Here is a 19768-nt window from a genome sequence, read left to right on the forward strand (position 1 = left end):
TGTCTAATTTTGTTCTATAAAGTTTACTTTTTTAAGTTTTCTTTTGCAAGGACTACTGTTTCTTGTTGATAAATATCAGATATGAGGGACTCTTCCGTTATCTTTCTCAGGAAAAGGGGTTTATTTTTAAACATTACTTACATTGCAAAGGAAACAATTACCTTTTTGCAATTTAATCTCTCATAAGTGTCTGGTAAATATGTAGTTTGTGAAAAGTAGTGCTAATGTTTAACATGACGCACGAAATCATTTCCGTTGACAGGCAAATTTGACACTTTGTTAGCTGTGGTATGAGCATTTTGTTTAGTTAATTTGGCCTGTTAGTTTATTTCTAGTTTGAATAGTCTGGCCAATTAGTTGTTTGATTAGCACATGTTTCAGTAAAATGAATGCAAAATGCTTGTGTTTCTCGGCCAGCGGATTGAAATATCAAATACTAGTGGGCAAATGCAGCCTTCGCTCCCTCAGCCAAATATGTGGAAAATTACTGCTATACGTAACTGAATATATGCATATTCGTTTTAGAGAACAGTACTTTGGAACGATAGAGATGTAATAGATAGCTTTCTGTATTTGAAAGCATCTAATCGTAATGATCAAGAACAGAAGCATTGGTTCAGGATGGCACTAGATATTTGATATTTCTTAATTTATTTATTACCTGGCCGAACAGCATAATAATAGAAAGATGGATATTAAAGCTTTACAAAAACATAATTACTATAACTTTGCCCTTGCGTTGCTACGGAAGGAAAAATATCATTGCGCGACCCTGGCCCAGTAAACATTGCAGATACTCGTTTGGTATCTTTTTTATGATCATAGAGATTATTTTACAATGGGCTTTAAATTTGTGCCCAAATCAGGCTCATTAAGGTGACAGGCGGCAGCAACAAAAATGACAGCAACGCTCGTGGTAAAGCGCCAAAGCGAAAGGTCCACGCGGCCCGAGAGGTGACATCCAAAGGAGAACCACGGAGAGTTAATCTTTTTATTGAAAATTTGTGGTTTTGTTTGAATCTTACAGCAGTTAAATCTGTTTTGTCTACGCTTCAAGGTATCTCTTGATATTTGAAGTGGTGGAAAACTGCCTCAACCAATCAAAATGCGAACTTGCAGAGTAGATGCTCCTCTGATGCAATCACAACTCTCTCCTCTCAGGAATGGAGCGGAGGTCCTAAGCAACAGCTCAAGGTCACCATTATGATTGAGAATTTGAGAGCGATGACGTTGTTCTCTAGGCTCCATCAAGATTTGATCTGTTGACCTTGCGTTTTAAATAAGAAAAAATTCCTTACATGCCATTGGTTAAACCCTAAATCCCTCAGTGACTGTCGGGGGATCCACATGTTATAGACACAATGATGATATATGAGTGATTACGAGTTTCTCAGTGGCATATAAGGAAATTGTCCTTTAAATAAAGTGAAACTCTTAATGTTCAATCTGGTCAATCCTGCCGAATTTTGGTGCTGCTGGCCAAATTATGACAACGTGTACACGCAAGTCAACAGTCAATGGTTTAGCTATGAAAAGGAAAGGGTCAAGCATCCTCACCTGCTCGAGTCTCAACTTGTACAGTAGTCAGCTTGCCTGGACGCCCTTGCTCTGCTGTTCTCCTGGCTTGGATGGGCGCCTCCTTGAAGAATGGCTGCCTGCATAACCCCTTGAGTTCACATGAATAATGTGTTGTGTTCATATCAGCATAGTGTTCACACTAGCCATGCGTTCCCGTTAGCCACTTAAATCAGCCAATCAAGATTGTGCTTCTGCAGTAGCATTTACCCTGCTGTTCTTCCGGCATGCATCCCACAACAGTTCCCTCCCTCCTCATCCTCCTCACGCTCATAAGCACCAGATGGTTCCTAACCGGTGCTGCGCTACAAAGCCAGCACTCCCATGGCAGTGGCGGCTGCATCGCCGCCGAGAGGGCCGCCTTGCTCTCCTTCAAGAAGGGCATCAAATCTGACCTCACCAACCGCCTCGCTTCATGGCACGGCCGGGACTGCTGCCGGTGGAGAGGCGTCAGGTGCAGCAACAAGACTGGCCAAGTCCTCAAGCTTGACCTTCGCAATCAAAATCCAGACATCAGCTCCGTCTATGGATGTGACGATGAAAGTGCTCTGTTCGGTGAGTTAGGTCCCTTTCTGCTTTCCCTTGAGCAACTAGAGCACATGGACCTTAGCAGGAACTACTTGACAGAGGATCAAGGAACTATACCTTTGTTCCTGGGCTCCATGAGGAGTTTGAGATATCTAAACCTCTCTGGCATACCATTTAGCGGTGAAGTGCCTCCTCAGCTTGGTAACCTATCTAAGTTGCAGTATATTGATCTCGGCTCCCAATATGAACCATGATCTTGGTTCCCAGTTGTACTCAACAGACATCACCTGGATAAAAGGTCTACTACTACAGTTATAGTTGGCCAAACGGGCCGCACGGCACGGCACGGGCACGGGCACAGGCACGGCACTAAGCGGCACGGCAATAAGCCGCAGCCATGCCGTGCCCTTAGTGCCGCCGTGCCCATGTCTCGGCCCTAGCACGACACTATGTGCCAGTGGTCATGCTGGACCGTGCCACAGGGTACGGTAGTGCCCGTGCCGAAACTGGCACAAAGTACCTCACACAAGTCACAGAACAGCTACACAAGAGATCACAAACACAAAAAAATCATAAAATACCAATTCATTAGGAGCTTAGTGCAATAGCTACTTCATTAAAAATCTATCCAGGTAAAACTCACCCTTGTGAGAAACCCTAGACAGAAAAAGAGTACAGCCAAGCTCCATTAAAAAGTTCATTCTCTTACTCTTACATCAATAGCACAAGTCCAGGTCCAGCACCAGCAGACCAGCAGTCACAAAATATTACAGTCCCATTACATAAATGTTCATGAATCAAGATAAAGTCTTTCAAATGTTTCTTCAAATTCCTTGTCCTCTACATTCTGTTGCAGTCTTGCTTCTGCAGCTTCCCAGTCCTTGATGCAGGTCAGGATCTCCACCATTACGGGCTTCAGCTTCCTTCGCCGCTCCTCGATGCACACTAAAAGTGGATTCCGAAGATATGGTAGACACAGGAACAATTAAGATATCTTTAGCCATGATTGGGAGTACTGGATATGTAAGTTTGTGCTGATGCCACTAGTTCAAGATGTTAAAGTCATCAGTTAGATGGTTGACAGTGTCACATTCCAAGTATGACACAAGTTTAGAAGCATTAGAACTAGTCCAAGCACCCTCTTCTCTAGTTGCTGGTTAGAGTTTATGTAGTAAGCAACAACACTAATATATAGTCCTCTTTGGCATTACCGGACCAAATATCAGAGGTTAGACACACATAATTAACAGAAGCACTAAAAGTCTCAACATGCTTAGCCTTGCAATCAGTGAAGTACTTCAGTATATCTCTAGTGGTGCTTTGCCTAGACACTCTAGCATATTTAGGGTTATGAGCAGTTTTAATATACTCTTCAAAAGCCTCAGATTCACCTATAGAGATAGGAACATCAAGTCTAGCAATCAATCGAACCAGTTGAGTACGAGCAACCAGAGGACAGTAATTCCAACTACGCATACTACCATCAGGATTAAAAGAGATTTGAGACTGAGACATGCAAGTCTTTTCGCGCTTCATAACGCAAACTGCAATATGCCGGGAAATTTGACCAGTGCCACCACTAGAGAGAGCAGAGTACTTCTTATAGCAATGCAGGCACCTAGCTCCATACCTGGCCACCTTACCATTGATGTTCTGACCGCCTTACCATTGATGTTCTTGAATAGTTTTTCGTAGTCATCCCAAATAGGAGAGGTAGAGGGACATGAGCGCTTGGCGCTGTTCCCATCCAAGGGAGGTGCAGATGGATCATCAGCGCCGCCGACGCTGATGGGATCATCAGCGATACGACTGAACATGGCCTCGCGGTCCTCGTGCATGTCGTCCTCATCATCATCTCCGGCCAACCCGCACAACCGCCGCTCTTCGTGCATACCCACCTCAACCATCTCGTCGTCAGAGCCGGCCATCGTCACTCGCTAGTGACCTGGTTCCTCAACAGCTGCAAAACAAACAAGATCTAGGTTAGGGAAACATTAGAGAGAAGAGATGATCCTAGATCTAGGGTTAGGGTTGTACTCGTACCTTTGCAGCCGGAGCACCAAGATCGCCGGCGATGTCGATGAAGCACGGTCCAGCCCTCTGGTTCCTCAACCTACACCTGCAGAAAGAGTGAGAGACAGTGAGACTGAGACACACACACACACACATACACACACACACTGACACACACATGGAGAGCGAGAGGATTCTAGGAAAGAGGTCTTACGCTAGATCCGGAGCACCAGAGTTGCTAGAGTCTGGCAACGGCGAGGTCGACGATGATGGAGATGACAAGGTGGACGACAAGGAGAGGAGGAGGCTACATCCTCTGTGCGAAATCGAGATGAGGGGTCTAGATGGGCGTGCTGTGTGCCAGTGCTGGCCCCCGACGGCTCAAGGCCACTGGAGCCCGAGAAGACGAGAGGACGGAGGAGAGAGGGGTGAGTCACAGAGAGGAGAGCGAGAGAGGAGAAAATGAGCGGCATGGCGAGTCGGGCGAGAGGAGAGAAATGAATTAGGATTAGGGTTGGGGGAGGCGGCGGCCGACACGCCATGTTATGTAGCCCTCCCCTAACGGGCCATCGTCATGCCACCCCCGGGCCGGCCCATTAAGCGTGCTGTGCCCGTGCTAGTGCCACGTGCCGCGAATGCGGCCTAGGCACGGCACTGGGCTAGGCACTAGCACGGCACTGGCACGATGGGCCACATGCTGGGCCGTTCTATGGCCGTGCTTTCTAGTGCTGTGCCAGTGCCGGTCCGGCAGGTCTGGCCCGTTTGGCCAACTATAACTGCAGTACCTTAGCAGAGCCCTGTAAATCTCTCACAGATATCAGACTGGTCCCATATCCTAAATAGTATTTCATCTCTAAGGGTCATTGATCTCTCGTCCTGCTTGCTTGGCAGTGCAAACCAATCACTTCAGCACCTGAATCTCACAAAACTAGACAAGCTTGATCTCTCTGGGAATAGTTTTGACCATGAAATTGCATCATGTTGGTTTTGGAAGGTGACAAGCCTCAAGTACCTCAATCTTAGATACCACAGATTATTTGGCCAATTTCATGATGCTCTAGAAAATATGACATCCCTCCAAGTACTTGATTTGTCATTCAATTTCAACCAGAAACGACTGGTGATGGAAGGAAACTTTAACAACCTATTCAGTCTGAAAATCCTAGACCTCACCGATAACGAAATGAACCGAGCCATAACGGTGTTGATGGATAGGCTGCTGCCCCAACGTGCATGGGTTATACTGGAGGAGCTGCATCTCGGTTTAATAATCTCACTGGAACCCTGCCAAATTTGATAGGTCGCTTCACCAGCCTGACTGTACTTGACCTCTCCAATAAAACCTCGCTGGAATTAGCCCACCAGAGCTCAGTAACTGTACATGTTTAAGGACACTTGATCTCTCAAACAACCACCTCAGTGGACTTGTACCAACTGGAATTGGTGCTTTTACTAATTTGACTTCATTGGATCTAAGCACCAACAACTTCAGTGGTGTCATCAGTGAAGAGCATTTTGCAGGTCTGATGAATTTAAAAAAACTAGACCTATCTTCAAACAGTATGAAGCTTGTAGTGGGCACAGATTGGCTTGATCTCTTCAGCCTCAAGATTGCAGTTTTGGGATCTTGCCAAATGGGTCCTCAGTTCCCTGCTTGGCTTCAGTGGCAACGAGAAATTACTAAACTTGACATTTCAAGCACAAGACTAATGGACAAGATTCCTGACTGGTTCTGGCCTACATTTTCACACGCCAAATACATAGACATCTCTGACAACCAATTAAGTGGAAGCTTGCCAGCACATCAGGGTGACATGGCCTGTGTAGAGCTAAACATCAGTTCTAATCTGCTCACTGGACCAATACCACCCCTACCAAGAAATATCGTTGTTTTAGACATGTCTAGCAATTCATTTTCAGGAACACTAACATAAAAATTTGAAGCTCTGGATCTGCAAACACTTCTTATGTATTCAAATCAAATTGGGGGCAGCATTCCAGAATCTTTGTGCAAATTGAATTGGTTGGAAGACCTAGATTTGTCAAGTAATCTTTTGGAGGGCGAAATTCCTCCCTGTTTTGAGATTAACATCAGTCAATCCATACAGTTCCTGCTTCTAAGCAATAACAGTTTGTCTGGAAAATTCCCAGCATTTTTGCAGAAGTGCACGACGCTTCAGTTCTTGGATCTTGCATGGAATAACTTATTTGGAAGGTTTCCCGAATGGATTGGAGAGATGACTGGTTTACAGTTTCTTCGACTGAGTCACAATGCATTTTCCGGAAGTATTCCAACCGAAATCACAAATCTTCAATATCTTCAATACTTGGATCTATCAAGCAATAGCTTATCTGGTTTTATACCTCGGCATCTATCAAACCTGACAGCCATGACACTGAATGGTCCCAGGCTTTTATTATCTGGTACAGCGATGACACTACCAGATGGAGAAGGAAATCAGGTTGCCGGAGTAACCATAGCTGATCAGTTTGGACAAATCCTGTCAATTATTACGAAAGGGCAACAGCTCAGGTATGGTAGCACATTGGCATATTTTGTGAGCATTGATTTATCAGGCAACTCTTTGACTGGCGAAATTCCCTCGGACATCACTTCCCTTGATGGTTTAATAAATTTGAATTTATCATCAAACAACCTGCGTGGAAAAATTCCTATGAAAATTGGGACCATGCAGTCATTAGAATCACTCGACCTCTCTTCAAACGATCTTTTCGGTGAAATCCCATCAAGCTTGACAAATTTGATATATTTGAGCTACTTGAACTTGTCCTACAACAATTTTTCTGGAAGAATACCTTCAGGGCGGCAGCTCGATACCCTCAACGTGGACAACCCAACACTTATGTACATCGGCAACGCTGGACTTTGTGGGCCTCCTCTTACAAGTAACTGCTCAGGAAATAATCCATTCATCAACGGTTATCACAAAAGCAGCAGGCATGAACTTGAATTGGTGATGTCCTTTAACCTTGGTCTTGTATTGGGATTTGTGGTGGGGCTCTGGATGGTGTTCTGTTCGCTGTTGTTCCTGAAGACATGGAGAACTACGTATTATCGGCTCGTTGACAACCTCTATGATGGACTCTACGTGTTTGTGGTGGTAAAGTGGGCAAGCTTGACAAGGAATGCCTCTGCGGAATAAATAATTAGGTTAAGTAGAAACTGTGTATGAATGGTGCAACTTATATATATATACACACACACAACACTTCAGTTGTGAAAAATGTGACGGTTATGAAGACAAGAAATCCATGTACAGATCCTTTTAAGTTCTAAGGCATTACCCTATTTCAGAATACTTACTGCTGTGGTGGCGCTGTACGGCATGGGGCTCGTTTGTCATTACCGCTGCGTTGGATACCTGTTGGCTGTTGGCATGGAACCATGGAGTATTGGAATGAACTTCTGCACTCGTCACCTTCAGCCACAGGTCCACAGCCAGAGTTCAGACAGACGAGGCTAGCGCGGCCTGAGGACAGGCGCGCTGGCATCGTCTTCCACCCCATGTTGGTGTAGCACGCAGGTGCGGAGCACCGCCAGATGTTAGCGCTTCCCAGTTTCTGCGGTGAGATCGGATCATGGGGACGATGGTGAATGTCAATAGCAGAATTAACGCGCTGGTTTTTGCCCTGTTTTGATGGCTCAAAAGTTAACAAGCAACCATATTTCACACACTGAATTTGGTCAACAATCCATCTGCCTTTTATATGAACCCCGTGAGAAGAGTGCCGGCTGGACAAATAGATGAAGCCAGCAGTCTATGTGAATGATGACAAATCGAATATGCGGCTTTTGCATGTTTCCAATCAGCAATAGTGTGCCCAATCCATTTGTTATCAAGCTTCCTTGCTCCAGGTCTCCACTGAAGCAAGTTGTAAGGAGCAACAAGAAAGGTCACATCAAGCATCACCTTCATATAGTCTTAAGAACTAGTACCCAAGATGGATGGGAGCACCAAGTCTAACGGTGACTCCGGTTAGTTTCATCATCTTTCTTGGACAAAAGTGAGATTTGGACATTGATCCGAGTGGTTTTCAAAACTAAAATTTTGACTAATACTTTCTATCACAAATTATGTGAACATAGCAAAGTATTAGACTTTTATAAAACTACACTTCGAGACAAATCTGATCCTATTATTTTCAAATATCCACACTCAACAATAAAAATAGTAATCATAGTTTAAGATGATTTACTTATGATAGGCTCAAAACGTCACTTATTTGCCAAACATCCACTGTCTATTCCGAAAGTACTTGCTTGGGCTGAATGCAGCTGAAAATTAGACACTATTGACATGGACACCAAACAATTGCTCAAATAAGGACTTCGAGTGAGTAAATTATTCATCTTGCGGCTACTGCATTTCATAATAGAAATTATTGCCAAGCATCGTGAATAGAATTGAATAGAATACATGTCTTTTCTGTAAATAAGCTATTGTGTATCCACAATTAGTGGTTTGTCCGTATAACCTATATTTGGGTGGCAGTGACAGAATAGTAGTAGTGACTAGCCAAAGGGATGCTTACAAAAAATGAGAGTACGCGTATCCTTTTGCCTATTATGTTGCTATTAAAGTGACTACAGGTGTAAGAGAGGAATTGTTGAGGATTAAGATCCACTAAATAAAATATCTAATATCTGAGAATATGAATATTCTTCAGAAGCCACCTTAATTCTTGTCTGGGATAAGTTATTCCCCATAGCTAGCCACAAACATTGCCTTCAACAAAGAAAACATATATAAGCAATTCATGTGTGAATAGTTGAAATTCCTACAACAATTCAATTCTCATCAACAATACTGTATGTCCAAGCCATTGCACGACTTTGGGCGAGCACGAGCCCATGACCATATCACATAATAAAGCACCCTTGGTCCAACTCTGCTGGGCTGAAGCAAGTGGTGGTCAGCAGCAATTCATTGCTGACATGGACATTTTTCTGACTTGACAGCATGGACCAAAATGGACAGGAAAAGACATGTACCTGCTGTAGCGACAATATGTAACTACAATGAGCTAGCGAGCTAGCTCTCCTATGCTTTCCATCATGCATCCAACAATCAAACCGCTTGCTCTTCCTCCTGGCCATCATAAGCTAGCAAAAGCACCGCTGGATCCTTGACCACTGGTGCATTAAATCAACATCCCCACCACAACCAAGATGGCACCTGTTTCCCCGCTGACAGGGCCGCATTGCTCTCCCTCAAGAAGGGCATCACAGATGACCCCGCTGGCCTCCTCTCCTCGTGGCGCGGCCGAGACTGCTGCCGCTGGAGAGGTGTCACCTGCAGCAACGACACCGGCCATGTCCTCAAGCTTCACCTTCGCAATCCGAATGATGACTTCTTCAGCCTAGATGGATGCACCGATTCCGGAGCTTTGTTCGGTGAGATAATTAAGCCCCTCGTTGCTTTCGCTGGAGTTTCTAGAGCACTTGGACCTTAGCATGAACTGCTTGCAAAATCATCCTACAGATACTATGCCTGAATTTTTGTGCTACATGAAAAATCTAAGATACCTCAACCTCTCTGGCATATCGTTTATGGGTAGAGTGCCTCGTCAGCTTGGTAAACTGTCTAGGCTGCAACTTCTTGAACTTGGCAGTGCATACGGTCCTACCTTTATGTATAATTTTTTCATAATAAAAAATAAATAACAAGTGTACATCTTTTTTCACTTTCAATAATTATGCAATTTGGCATTTCACATAAACATTCAATTTCAAATTTCAAATTTACATATTCACATTTCACATTCAAATCCACATATGGTCATATATACATACTCTCATTCTAAAAATAAAAAATTTCTACTATACTCATTTTCATATCCATATTTTTTCTAAATATTATTCCTCTCTCTCTCTCTCTATATATATATACACATACATAAATATATATATACATAAATATATATATGTGTATGTATATCCTCCCATTCAAAAAATAACATTCTACTCTATGTACTCATTTTGATCAATTAATACAAGTAAATCACTTGTAGATATGCAAAACCTTAAGTAAACTTGAGCTCAAATTGTGTATAAATCGAAAAAACTCCAACATTTCCCCAATATAAAAAAACCTCAAATTTTTCTATTTCTAAACCACAAAAAGAGCTAACCTAGCAATGTAAGATGAGAGGATGAAGTTTCTAACCTTTAGAATTGTTGGATGGATTGGGGAATCAAAATCCTTCGCAAAACATGCAAAAGATGGGCATGAGCTCCCCCACCCGAGCCAAGAACAACAAGAACAAAAGAGCTGAATAGCTCGGACAGGGGGAGGAAGAAGGGGATAAAGGGGCCAGGGACGTTGGTTCCGGTTGGAGCCACCAACCGGGATCGGAAGCCTCCAATTTGTTCTAGTTGGTGGCTCCAATTGGAACCAATGGGCCCTACGGCCATTAGTCCCGGTTGGAGACACCAACCGGGACAAATAAGGGGATTTTAGTCCTGGTTGGTGGCTCCAACCGAGACTAAATATCCCTCTCCGGCCCGGCCTCTAGCCGTTAGACCTGGGACTGAAGCTTTCACTGGTCCCGGGTCCAACGGAGGCCGAGACAAATATGCAGGACCAAAAACCATTTCTGTACTATTGTCAATAGACATCGCTTAGCAAATCTACGTTTTCTAGAGTCCCCTAACATGTCTGGAGTAAATCTCTCAGGGATAGCTGACTGGCCTCACACACTGAATATAATTCCATCTCTAAGCGCCATGCGCCTTCCTTTCTGTTCACTTGAGAGAGCAAGCCAATCAATTCCAGACTTTAATCTCACAAGCCTCGAGATGCTTGATCTTTCAGAGAATCATTTTGACCATTCAATTACATCTGGAATTGTGGATGGTTTTGGAAGGCAACAAGCCTCAAGTACATCGATCTTCATGTTAATGATTTCTTTGGACCACTTCATGATGCACTGGAAAATATGACATTCCTCCAAGTCCTTGATTTGTCCCGAAACCAGAACGCAGATCATTACTTGATGATGGTAACCGGAAAGTTGAGCAGACTTTGCAACTTAGAGCTTGTAGACTTCACCAATAGCAGGATGAATGGAGATATATTGATGCTGATGCCCCAATGCGCATCGGAAAAATTACTAGAGCTGCATTTCGGTCAGAGTAGCTTCACTGCAACCGTGCCAAAGTTCATTGGCAATTTTACCAGTTTGCGGACACTTGATCTCAGCAACAACAACCTCACCCAATGAAATCAGTGCCCTTTCGAATTTGATTTATTTGGATCTAAGCAATAACGACTTTAGTGGTATGATTGTGGAAAAACACTTTGCAGGTCTAATAAGCTTGAAGTACTTAGACTTGTCTTCCAACAATTTGGAAGTCGTCATGCGTGCAGATTGGTTTCCACCCTATAGGCTGGAGTATGGACTGTTTGCGTCCTGCCACATGGGTCAAAGACCACACATATCGACATTTCCCAAAACCAAACAAGTGGTACCTTGCCAGCACATCTGGATGACATGGCGATTGTAGAGCTGAATGTCAGCTCAAACCAACTCACTGGCGCAATACAACGATTACCAAGAAACATCACCAATTTAGACATCTCGAACAATTCATTCTCTGGTACACTACATTCAAATTTTTGAATCTCTACAACTTGAAGTATTGACTGCGTTCTCAAACCAAATTGATGGTAGCATTCCAGAATCAATGTAGAATTTGGAAAGCTTGGATGATCTGGATTTGTCAAGCAATTGATGAGGATATGATACCCAAGCATACGACCATGATTGGCACATGGCATGGAGAAGGAGGAGTCCAGCAAGGGTGTCCAAGTCAAGAAGGAGACTCAAGGCTAATTCAGTTCGAGTCGCCAAGGTGGAGGCCTAAAGCAATTCATGTTCGAGCCCATCTCGGAGTCTAGGAGCAACACGCATAGAAAATGACGCCCAGGTCGCATATGGAGTTTGTTTTGGACGTTGTTTGTATCAATGGAAATGTAATTTTATAGAGCATCCAATGGCACCGGTCCTACATCAAAATTCCATCTGAGTCAACTGAAATTGTCGAAAGAAGTGGACGTCCAGAATATGTCCGGGTGCTACGCCACCATCTTTTGGACTGTTAGCCCGTGTATGGTGTTGAAGCTTATAGGGGCGCATCCACTGGGGTCATCCACGACCTAACCTTCGTATATTTAGTAGCCGCCGCTATATTAGGGTTTGAATTTTGTTTAGTTCTAGTTTTCCATCGAGAAACAGACATCTTTCATTCTAACTGTGACGCCGAGTCCTTTTGCTGCGAATCAAGGCCCCCGTTCTTGTTCTACACTACTATGGCAATCCCCGTTCTTGTTCTACACTACTATGGCAATTAGTCCTTTTGTGTTCAGAGCTTGAACCCCATATTCAACTTTGCTCCATACACATATGCAATTTTAGATTGCGTGTTTATCCTTTGTTGCTTGTGCTCTTCGATTCGCTTGCAAGGAAAAGCCTTCTTGGCGAGGTCAATCGAGTTGTGCTTGGTTGATAACCAACGGAGCAGCGGTGTAATGGTTGCAGGGGTTTGAATCGTAACCGATTAGAAGTCCGGATTGCCAACGTCGAGTCTCCACCAATCGAAATTACCGTACCTATCTGAAGATCGGGCCAGTGCTACATCAGCAATCTCCTAGAAGGTGAAATGCCTCTATGTTTTGGGACGAATTACAACCCTGCATATCTCCTATTAAGTAACAACAGTTTGTCAGGGCAGTTCCCAGCAATTTTACAGAACAGTTCACTGGTCAGTTACCAACGTGGACAGGAGAAATGAAAAATTTACAATTTCTACGACTTAGTCATAACACATTCTCTGGTAGTATTCCAGCAGAAATCACATATCTTACGCTTCTTCAGTTCTTGGATCTGTCATGCAATAATTTGTCTTGTGTTATACCATGGCAGCTTTCAAATCTAACTGGGGTGACCCAGGCAGGCTTCAATCCTATACGCACTGTAGGTTATACCATGGAACATGGAAAAATAGTGGACTATACCATGATAGGTAGCCAATTTGGAGAAATTTTATCAATCATATTAAAAGGGAAACAACGTAGTTATGGTACCATTCTTGCGTATTTTGTGGGCACTGATTTATCAAGCAACTCTTTAACCGGTGCAATTCCCTGGGATGTAACTTCCCTTGATGCATTAATAAGTTTGAATTTATCATCGAACTACCTGAGTGGAACAATACCAAACAAAATTGGAAATTGTTCCAAACAAAATTGGAAACCTGCAGTCACTGGAATGTCTAGACCTCTCAAACAACAACCTTTCTGGTAAGATCCCATCAACCTTATTGAATTTGACATCTCTCAGCTACAAGAACTTGTCCTGAAACAATTTGTTTGGAAGGATACCCACAGGCAGGCAACTTGAGACCCTCGACGCGGACAACCCGTCTCTTATGTACATTGGCAACAGTGGACTTTGCGGGCCGCCTCTTCAAAAGGATTGCTCAGGAAATGGTACATTCATCCCTGGTTATCACAGAAGCAATAGGCCAGAACTTGAGCCAATGTCCTTTTTATCTTGGTGCCAGGTTGGGACTCTTGGTGGGACTCTGGATGGTATTTTGTGCCCTGTTGTTCATTAGGACATGGAGGATTGCATATTTCCAGCTCTTTGACAAGATGTATTGATAGAACCTATGTGTCTGCGCTTCTGGCGTGGTCAAGGCTAACTGGGAATGCTGCTGCCGGATCGGATAAGCATGCACTTGCAAGGAGCCCAGTGTCCATGACAACAAGACCATTATTGCAGTGGCACTTATACCTGTGTACGAAACACGACGAGGATCCTGATTTTGTATGTTAAGTCATACGCTTTGTATCTTCTTCTAGATAAAGACTATGTAGTCTAATCCATCATCTACAAGCAAAATTGTAATGTTCCCATGGACTCCAAATTTGGATCTCTTGTTCGATGTGTATGAGTTATCTGTGGATTGAATACTCGCCATTGCATGACGGATTTGTCATCCAGAGTAAAAACAGGCATTCTCTGTAAGTTAATGCCAAAATCTGCAATGTTTCAGGGGTACTTTATTGTTATCTATCTACCTTCCAGAAACAGATCTGTGAACTAACCAGAGCAGAGGAAACTTTGGATACGGCATCGTTGAGATAAAACCACCTTTGCTTCTTGAAGAATGGCTTCTGTTACCCTTACTTGGGGTGTTTGGTTCGTGAGTCTTGTCACATTGAATATTTCAATACCAGTTAGAAAGACTAAATATAAGCTGATTATAAAAATAACTACAGCATAAGCATAGGGCTTCTTGAAGAATGGCTTCTGTTACCCTTATTTAGGGGGTGTTTGTTCCTGAGTCTTATTTTAAGCCCTGTCACATCGAATATTTCAATACCAATTAGAAAGACTAAACATAAGCTGATTATAAAACTAACTGCATAAGCATAGGGCTTATTCACGAGACGAATTGATTAAGCCTAATTAATTCATAATTAGCACATGATTACTGTAGCATTACATGAGCTAATCACGGACTAATTAGATTTAATAGATTCGTCTCGTGAATAAACCTAGAGGTTACGGAATTTATTTTATCATTCGTCTGCATTTAATACTCCTAATTAGCATCCAGTTTAAAATAAACCCCCAGGAATCAAACACCGCCTTAGCATGCCATGATGGACATTCAGATGGTGCGAAAAAAGGCATCTTTGGCATCAGCGCCGTGGACCCTGCAGACAGTGGCGGAGCATTGTAGGGGCCATAGAGGGCTCCAGCCTCCATTTGGCACGTAAAATTTTTTTAAGAGAAGAGCAAAGAGCTCCACAATCTATTCAATATATAAGTCCAGGGTGCAGTCCGTTCAACACATAAGTCTATGTATCTTTCTAATATATTTGTATTTTATTAACTGTGATCTCTAGTTACCAGTAGTTCATCAACCAAAATTTTTTCTATAGTATTTTTTATATATTGGTTTGTAGTTGGTAAATTGCTCCTCTTTATATTTTGTTTCACGCTCCATCACTGCTTGCAGGACGCCCTCGGCTTGTGTCAATGTGCCCCTTGCGTCTGCTGTACTCCCCCCATAGACCCTAATTGGGATTGTTAGAATATGCACCTAATAGAGGCCTTGGGCCTGGCGTCCAAGCCCATAGCGGCAGGACTGCCTTGTGTTTAGATGGTAGATTAGGCAAGGATCACCGTTGATTGGGTGTTTCTATAAACCCTAGTGATCCTTGCCTATATATATATATGTACCTCTGTACTTTTTGCCATCCAATACAATTATTCCTAAGACCTATTGCTTTCAGGGATGAATCTCAGAAGTCGTCGCCATCAGAGGGCGTGAATCTGTCGCTCTGCCTGAGGTATTCGCGAGAGAGAGAGACCTGAGGTATTCGCGAGAGAGAGAGAGAGACCTGGTACTAGCGTTGCATGAGAGAGAGAGAGAGAGAGAGAGACGCGGTGGATGGGAATTGGGCATTACGCCGAACACGTCGCGGGCGCTGGCCACTGCCCGCTGAACCCCACAACTATAAAGGATGGGTTGCGTCGCAACATGGATGGAAAGAATAATCACAGAGGCTACGTGATGGTTGATGAACGATTAGCTTATGCAGCTAGCATCAACCTTGTCCCTAACTGACGAGGACGATTAAGGCTCACAGAGACAAAAGCATTCATCCATGGCTATGTTGATAACATTTGTCATGTTTTTGGCATGAGATCGAATTTATGGAATTGGTGTCTGTTACGGATGAACGTTACGGATGAACAAGGCTTTATTTTTTGCATGAGTATGGGTTTTTTATGAATGAAAGCTAGGAATATTTGAAAATTGGTTATTTGGTCTGATCAGTGGACAACAAGATTACGGACGCGTGATAGGTCCTCCGGGCCTGTGCCATTGAGCAGCCATACTATTATTGGAGCCTAGCCCACAAGCAGTAACTCCAGATCAGCTATAGCTGGTAACATATTTTTTTTGAAGGAAATATTATTGGCTTAGTGCTCCTTGATTAGCAAACCTAATCCAGTACTTACAAAGGACATGTACAGGCCCATGGACTGATGGCTTAAGGGTATACCTGGACTGCATGATTACTACATAAATGCGGCAGCGATATATAAAGCTAACGTGATGTATCAAAATTTGATAAGAATACTTGATTAATATTTTAAGAACATATTATATATAATATATATATGTGTAGTATTTGGGGTAGAAATTTCCGGTAGGAGATCTGATATCTTTCCATCTAACTGATCTTCAATTTATGGTTTAAGGTTATTTTATACTCGCATGCAGTTCATCCATCTAAGCAAGTGGGGTAGAAATTTATGGTTTAAGCAACTGATCTCCCGTGGTGAAGCCTGCTACCGTCCGCACAGTGCTCTCCCTGGCGCTCTCCCGCAGCTGGCCCATGCACCAGCTTGACGTGAAGAACGCCTTTTTGCACGGCACCCTGTCCGAGACTGTGTATTGCCAGTAGCCGTCCGGGTTTGAAGATCCAGCTCACCCGGACTTTGTCTACCTCCTGAAGAAGTCCCTCTATGGTCTGAAATAGGCCCCTCGCGCATGGTACAGCAGAATGGCCTCCTTCCTGCTGTCCATCAGGTTTGTTGAAGCCAAGTCAGACACCTCCCTGTTCATATACCACCATGGATCGGACACAGCCTACCTGTTGCTCTATGTGGATGACATTGTCCTCACAGCTTCCTCACCAGGTCTCCTTCGACGGATTATCTCTGCCCTTCAGCGGGAGTTCGCCATGAAAGACCTTGGTGAGCTGCATCACTTCCTCAGTATGCAGGTTCAGCGATGTAGTGATGGCCTCCTCCTCTCACAGCGGCAGTATATGCTGGACATTCTGGACCGTGCAGGGATGACCGAGTGAAGCCATGCTCCACTCCAGTTGACACCAACCCGAAGGTTGCTGCAGTTGATGGGGCCCCAGTGTCTGATGCTACATACTTTCGCAGCCTTGCTGGAGCTCTTCAGTACCTGATGTTTACTCTGCCAGACATTGCATATGCAGTTCAGCAGGTCTGTCTTCACATGCATGATCCTCGTGAGCCTCACCTTGCAGCCTTGAAGCGGATCCTTCGCTATGTTCGAGGCACTCTCCACCTTGGTCTCCTGCTACGACCATCCTCGTCGACTGATCTTGTGGTCTACACTGATGCTGACTAGGCCAGTTGTCCGAACACCCGTAGGTCCACCTCGGGCTACGCTGTGTTCCTTGGCGACAACCTTGTCTCCTGGTCCTCCAAGCGCCAGAATACTGTCTCAAGATCAAGTGCCGAAGCAGAGTATCGAGCAGTGGCCAACGGAGTTGCAGAGGCCACCTGGCTGCACCAGCTGCTTCTGGAGCTACACACCCCTCTTAGGCGCGCTACACTGGTGTATGCGACAACATCAGTGCAGTCTACATGACATCCAATCCAGTTCAACATTAGCGAACCAAGCACATTGAGATTGATCTTCACCTCGTCCGAGAGCGTGTTGCTACTGGTGATCTTCGGGTTCTGCACGTCCCCACCTCGTCCCAGTACGCCGATATCTTCACCAAAGGGCTGCCTTCCTCAGTGTTTACGGAGTTTAGGTCCAGTCTAAACGTGCAAAGTGGCTGACGTTTGGACTGGGGGGGAGTGGTAGAATATGCACCTAATAGAGGCCTTGGGCCTGGCGTCCAAGCCCATAGCGGCAGGACTGCCTTGTGTTTAGATGGTAGATTAGGCAAGGATCACCATTGATTGGGTGTTTCTATAAACCCTAGTGATCCTTGCCTATATATATATATGTACCTCTGTACTTTTTGCCATCGAATACAATTATTCCTTAAGACCTATTGCTTTCATGGTATCATACGCCTTTAGGTCCTCTCTTCCGCTGCCCTAGCCCGAGCGCCGGCCTCACGCCGCGTCGCTTTCTCCCTGCGCGCCGGCCCTTTGCCGCGCTGTGCTCCTCTGCCTCACGCCGGCTTCCTGCCCGCGATGGCTCCCACACCTCCCGATTCCCCCAGGCTGACGGGCGACGCCGCCTCTGTCGCTCACGCTGCGGAGCTCGCAGCGCCAGGCCCAGGAGAAGGCCAGTGCTGATGCTGCCGCCACCCAGGCTCGCGCCGCCGCCCTGGCGCACGCCCTCCAGGCTGAGGCGGAAGCCGCCGCCGCTGCGAAGGAGCACGACGCCACGGCCCAGCGGGCCAGCGACGCTCTGGCCCGGGCTGCCCTGGAACGGGCTACTGCCGTGGCACCGCAGTCCTCTAGTGCGACTTCTGGAGGTTCCCCGCCGACTGATCTTTGCGCAGCCATGCTCCACCACGAAGCCGTTGCCCTTCTGTAGCTCCACGCCTAGGCCGTCGCCGTCAGCAACATCCGGCACCACATCACCACCATCCTCGACGTCAATTCGGGGACCTTCACCCGGTGGCGCGATCAGTTCCTCCTCGTCCTCGGCAAGTTCTCCCTCCAGGACCACGTTCACGAGGACGCCCCTGATCCCGTCTCTCCTGACTGGGCCCGGATGGATTGCGTTGTCAAGTCGTGGATCGTCGCCACGCTCGCCATGACCTCAACGAGATCATCTCAGCCCAGGGCTCCACCGCCCGGCACGCGTGGCTTGCCGTCGAGTCGCAGTTCCTCGGCAATCGCGACGCCCGCTCCATTCATCTCGAGACGCGGTTCTGCAACTTCATCCAGGGCGAGCTCTCTGTCACTTACTACTGCCGCCGGTTGAAGAAGATGGCCGACAATCTCACGGCCCTTGGCAAGGTCGTCACCGACCGCACTCTCGTCCTCAACCTCATCCGGGGTCTGAATGAGCGTTTCAGCCACGTCGGGACTCTCCTTCATTGCACTCGACCCTTCCCCTCCTTCCTAGAGGCCCGCGACGACCTCATCCTTGAGGAGCTCTCCATGGGAAACCGCAAGGAGGCCCCTGCTACAGCGCTGGTCACCTCTACGTCGTCGTCCTCTCCGTCCCCTCCTGCATCCTCTGGTGCAGCTTCCGGGGGCACTGGCGGCAAGACTTCCCGCCGGAACAAGGGCAAAGGAGGTGGTAAAGGCACCAACAACTGCAGTGGCGCCTCTGGGCAATCACGCACCCCTGCTGCACCTCCCCAGCAGCAGCAGCAGCCCGCTGGCGGCAATCGGTCCTGGCCGAGCATCTTCAACCCCTGGACGGGGTCTATTCAGATGTGGCCAGGGGGTCCTCGACCACCGCTGGCGCCGATCCCAGTGCCACCTCACCTCCTGGCGCAGCAGCACGCGCAGCAGCAAGCCCTGCTCGTTCAGCAGCAGCAGCAGGCGCTCCTTGCTCACCAACAGCATGGCGCTGCCCCTGCCCCCGATGGATCCATGTCATGGGCCGCCCCGGGGTACTACAACCCCGTTGCCGGCCTCCCTTCCTGGGATCCGACGGCGCTCGCCTCCGCCTTCAGCACGACGACGCTGAACGCCCCACCTTCAGCACCCAACGAATGGTACTTCGACTCAGCTGCTACTTCACACATGACATCCCAGTCCTCTTCCCTTTCACATGTTCTCTTCCCGTGGTACCCTACTCCTTCATCTATTGTCGTTGGTAATGGCTCCACTTTACCTGTCACTGCCACTGGGTCCACAGAGTTGT

At 45.9% G+C, this 19768-nt stretch overlaps 2 pseudogenes; both read left to right on the forward strand.

Moving 5' to 3' along the window:
- The first annotated feature begins 1709 nt into the window (after positions 1–1709).
- On the forward strand, positions 1710–7280 carry LOC112898060 (annotated as a pseudogene).
- A 799-nt stretch (positions 7281–8079) lies between these two features.
- LOC112898062 lies at positions 8080–16628 on the forward strand (annotated as a pseudogene).
- Positions 16629–19768: the final 3140 nt, after the last annotated feature.

The sequence above is a fragment of the Panicum hallii genome, chromosome 6 (assembly GCF_002211085.1).
Source record: "Panicum hallii strain FIL2 chromosome 6, PHallii_v3.1, whole genome shotgun sequence".
NCBI classification, from domain to species: domain Eukaryota; kingdom Viridiplantae; phylum Streptophyta; class Magnoliopsida; order Poales; family Poaceae; genus Panicum; species Panicum hallii.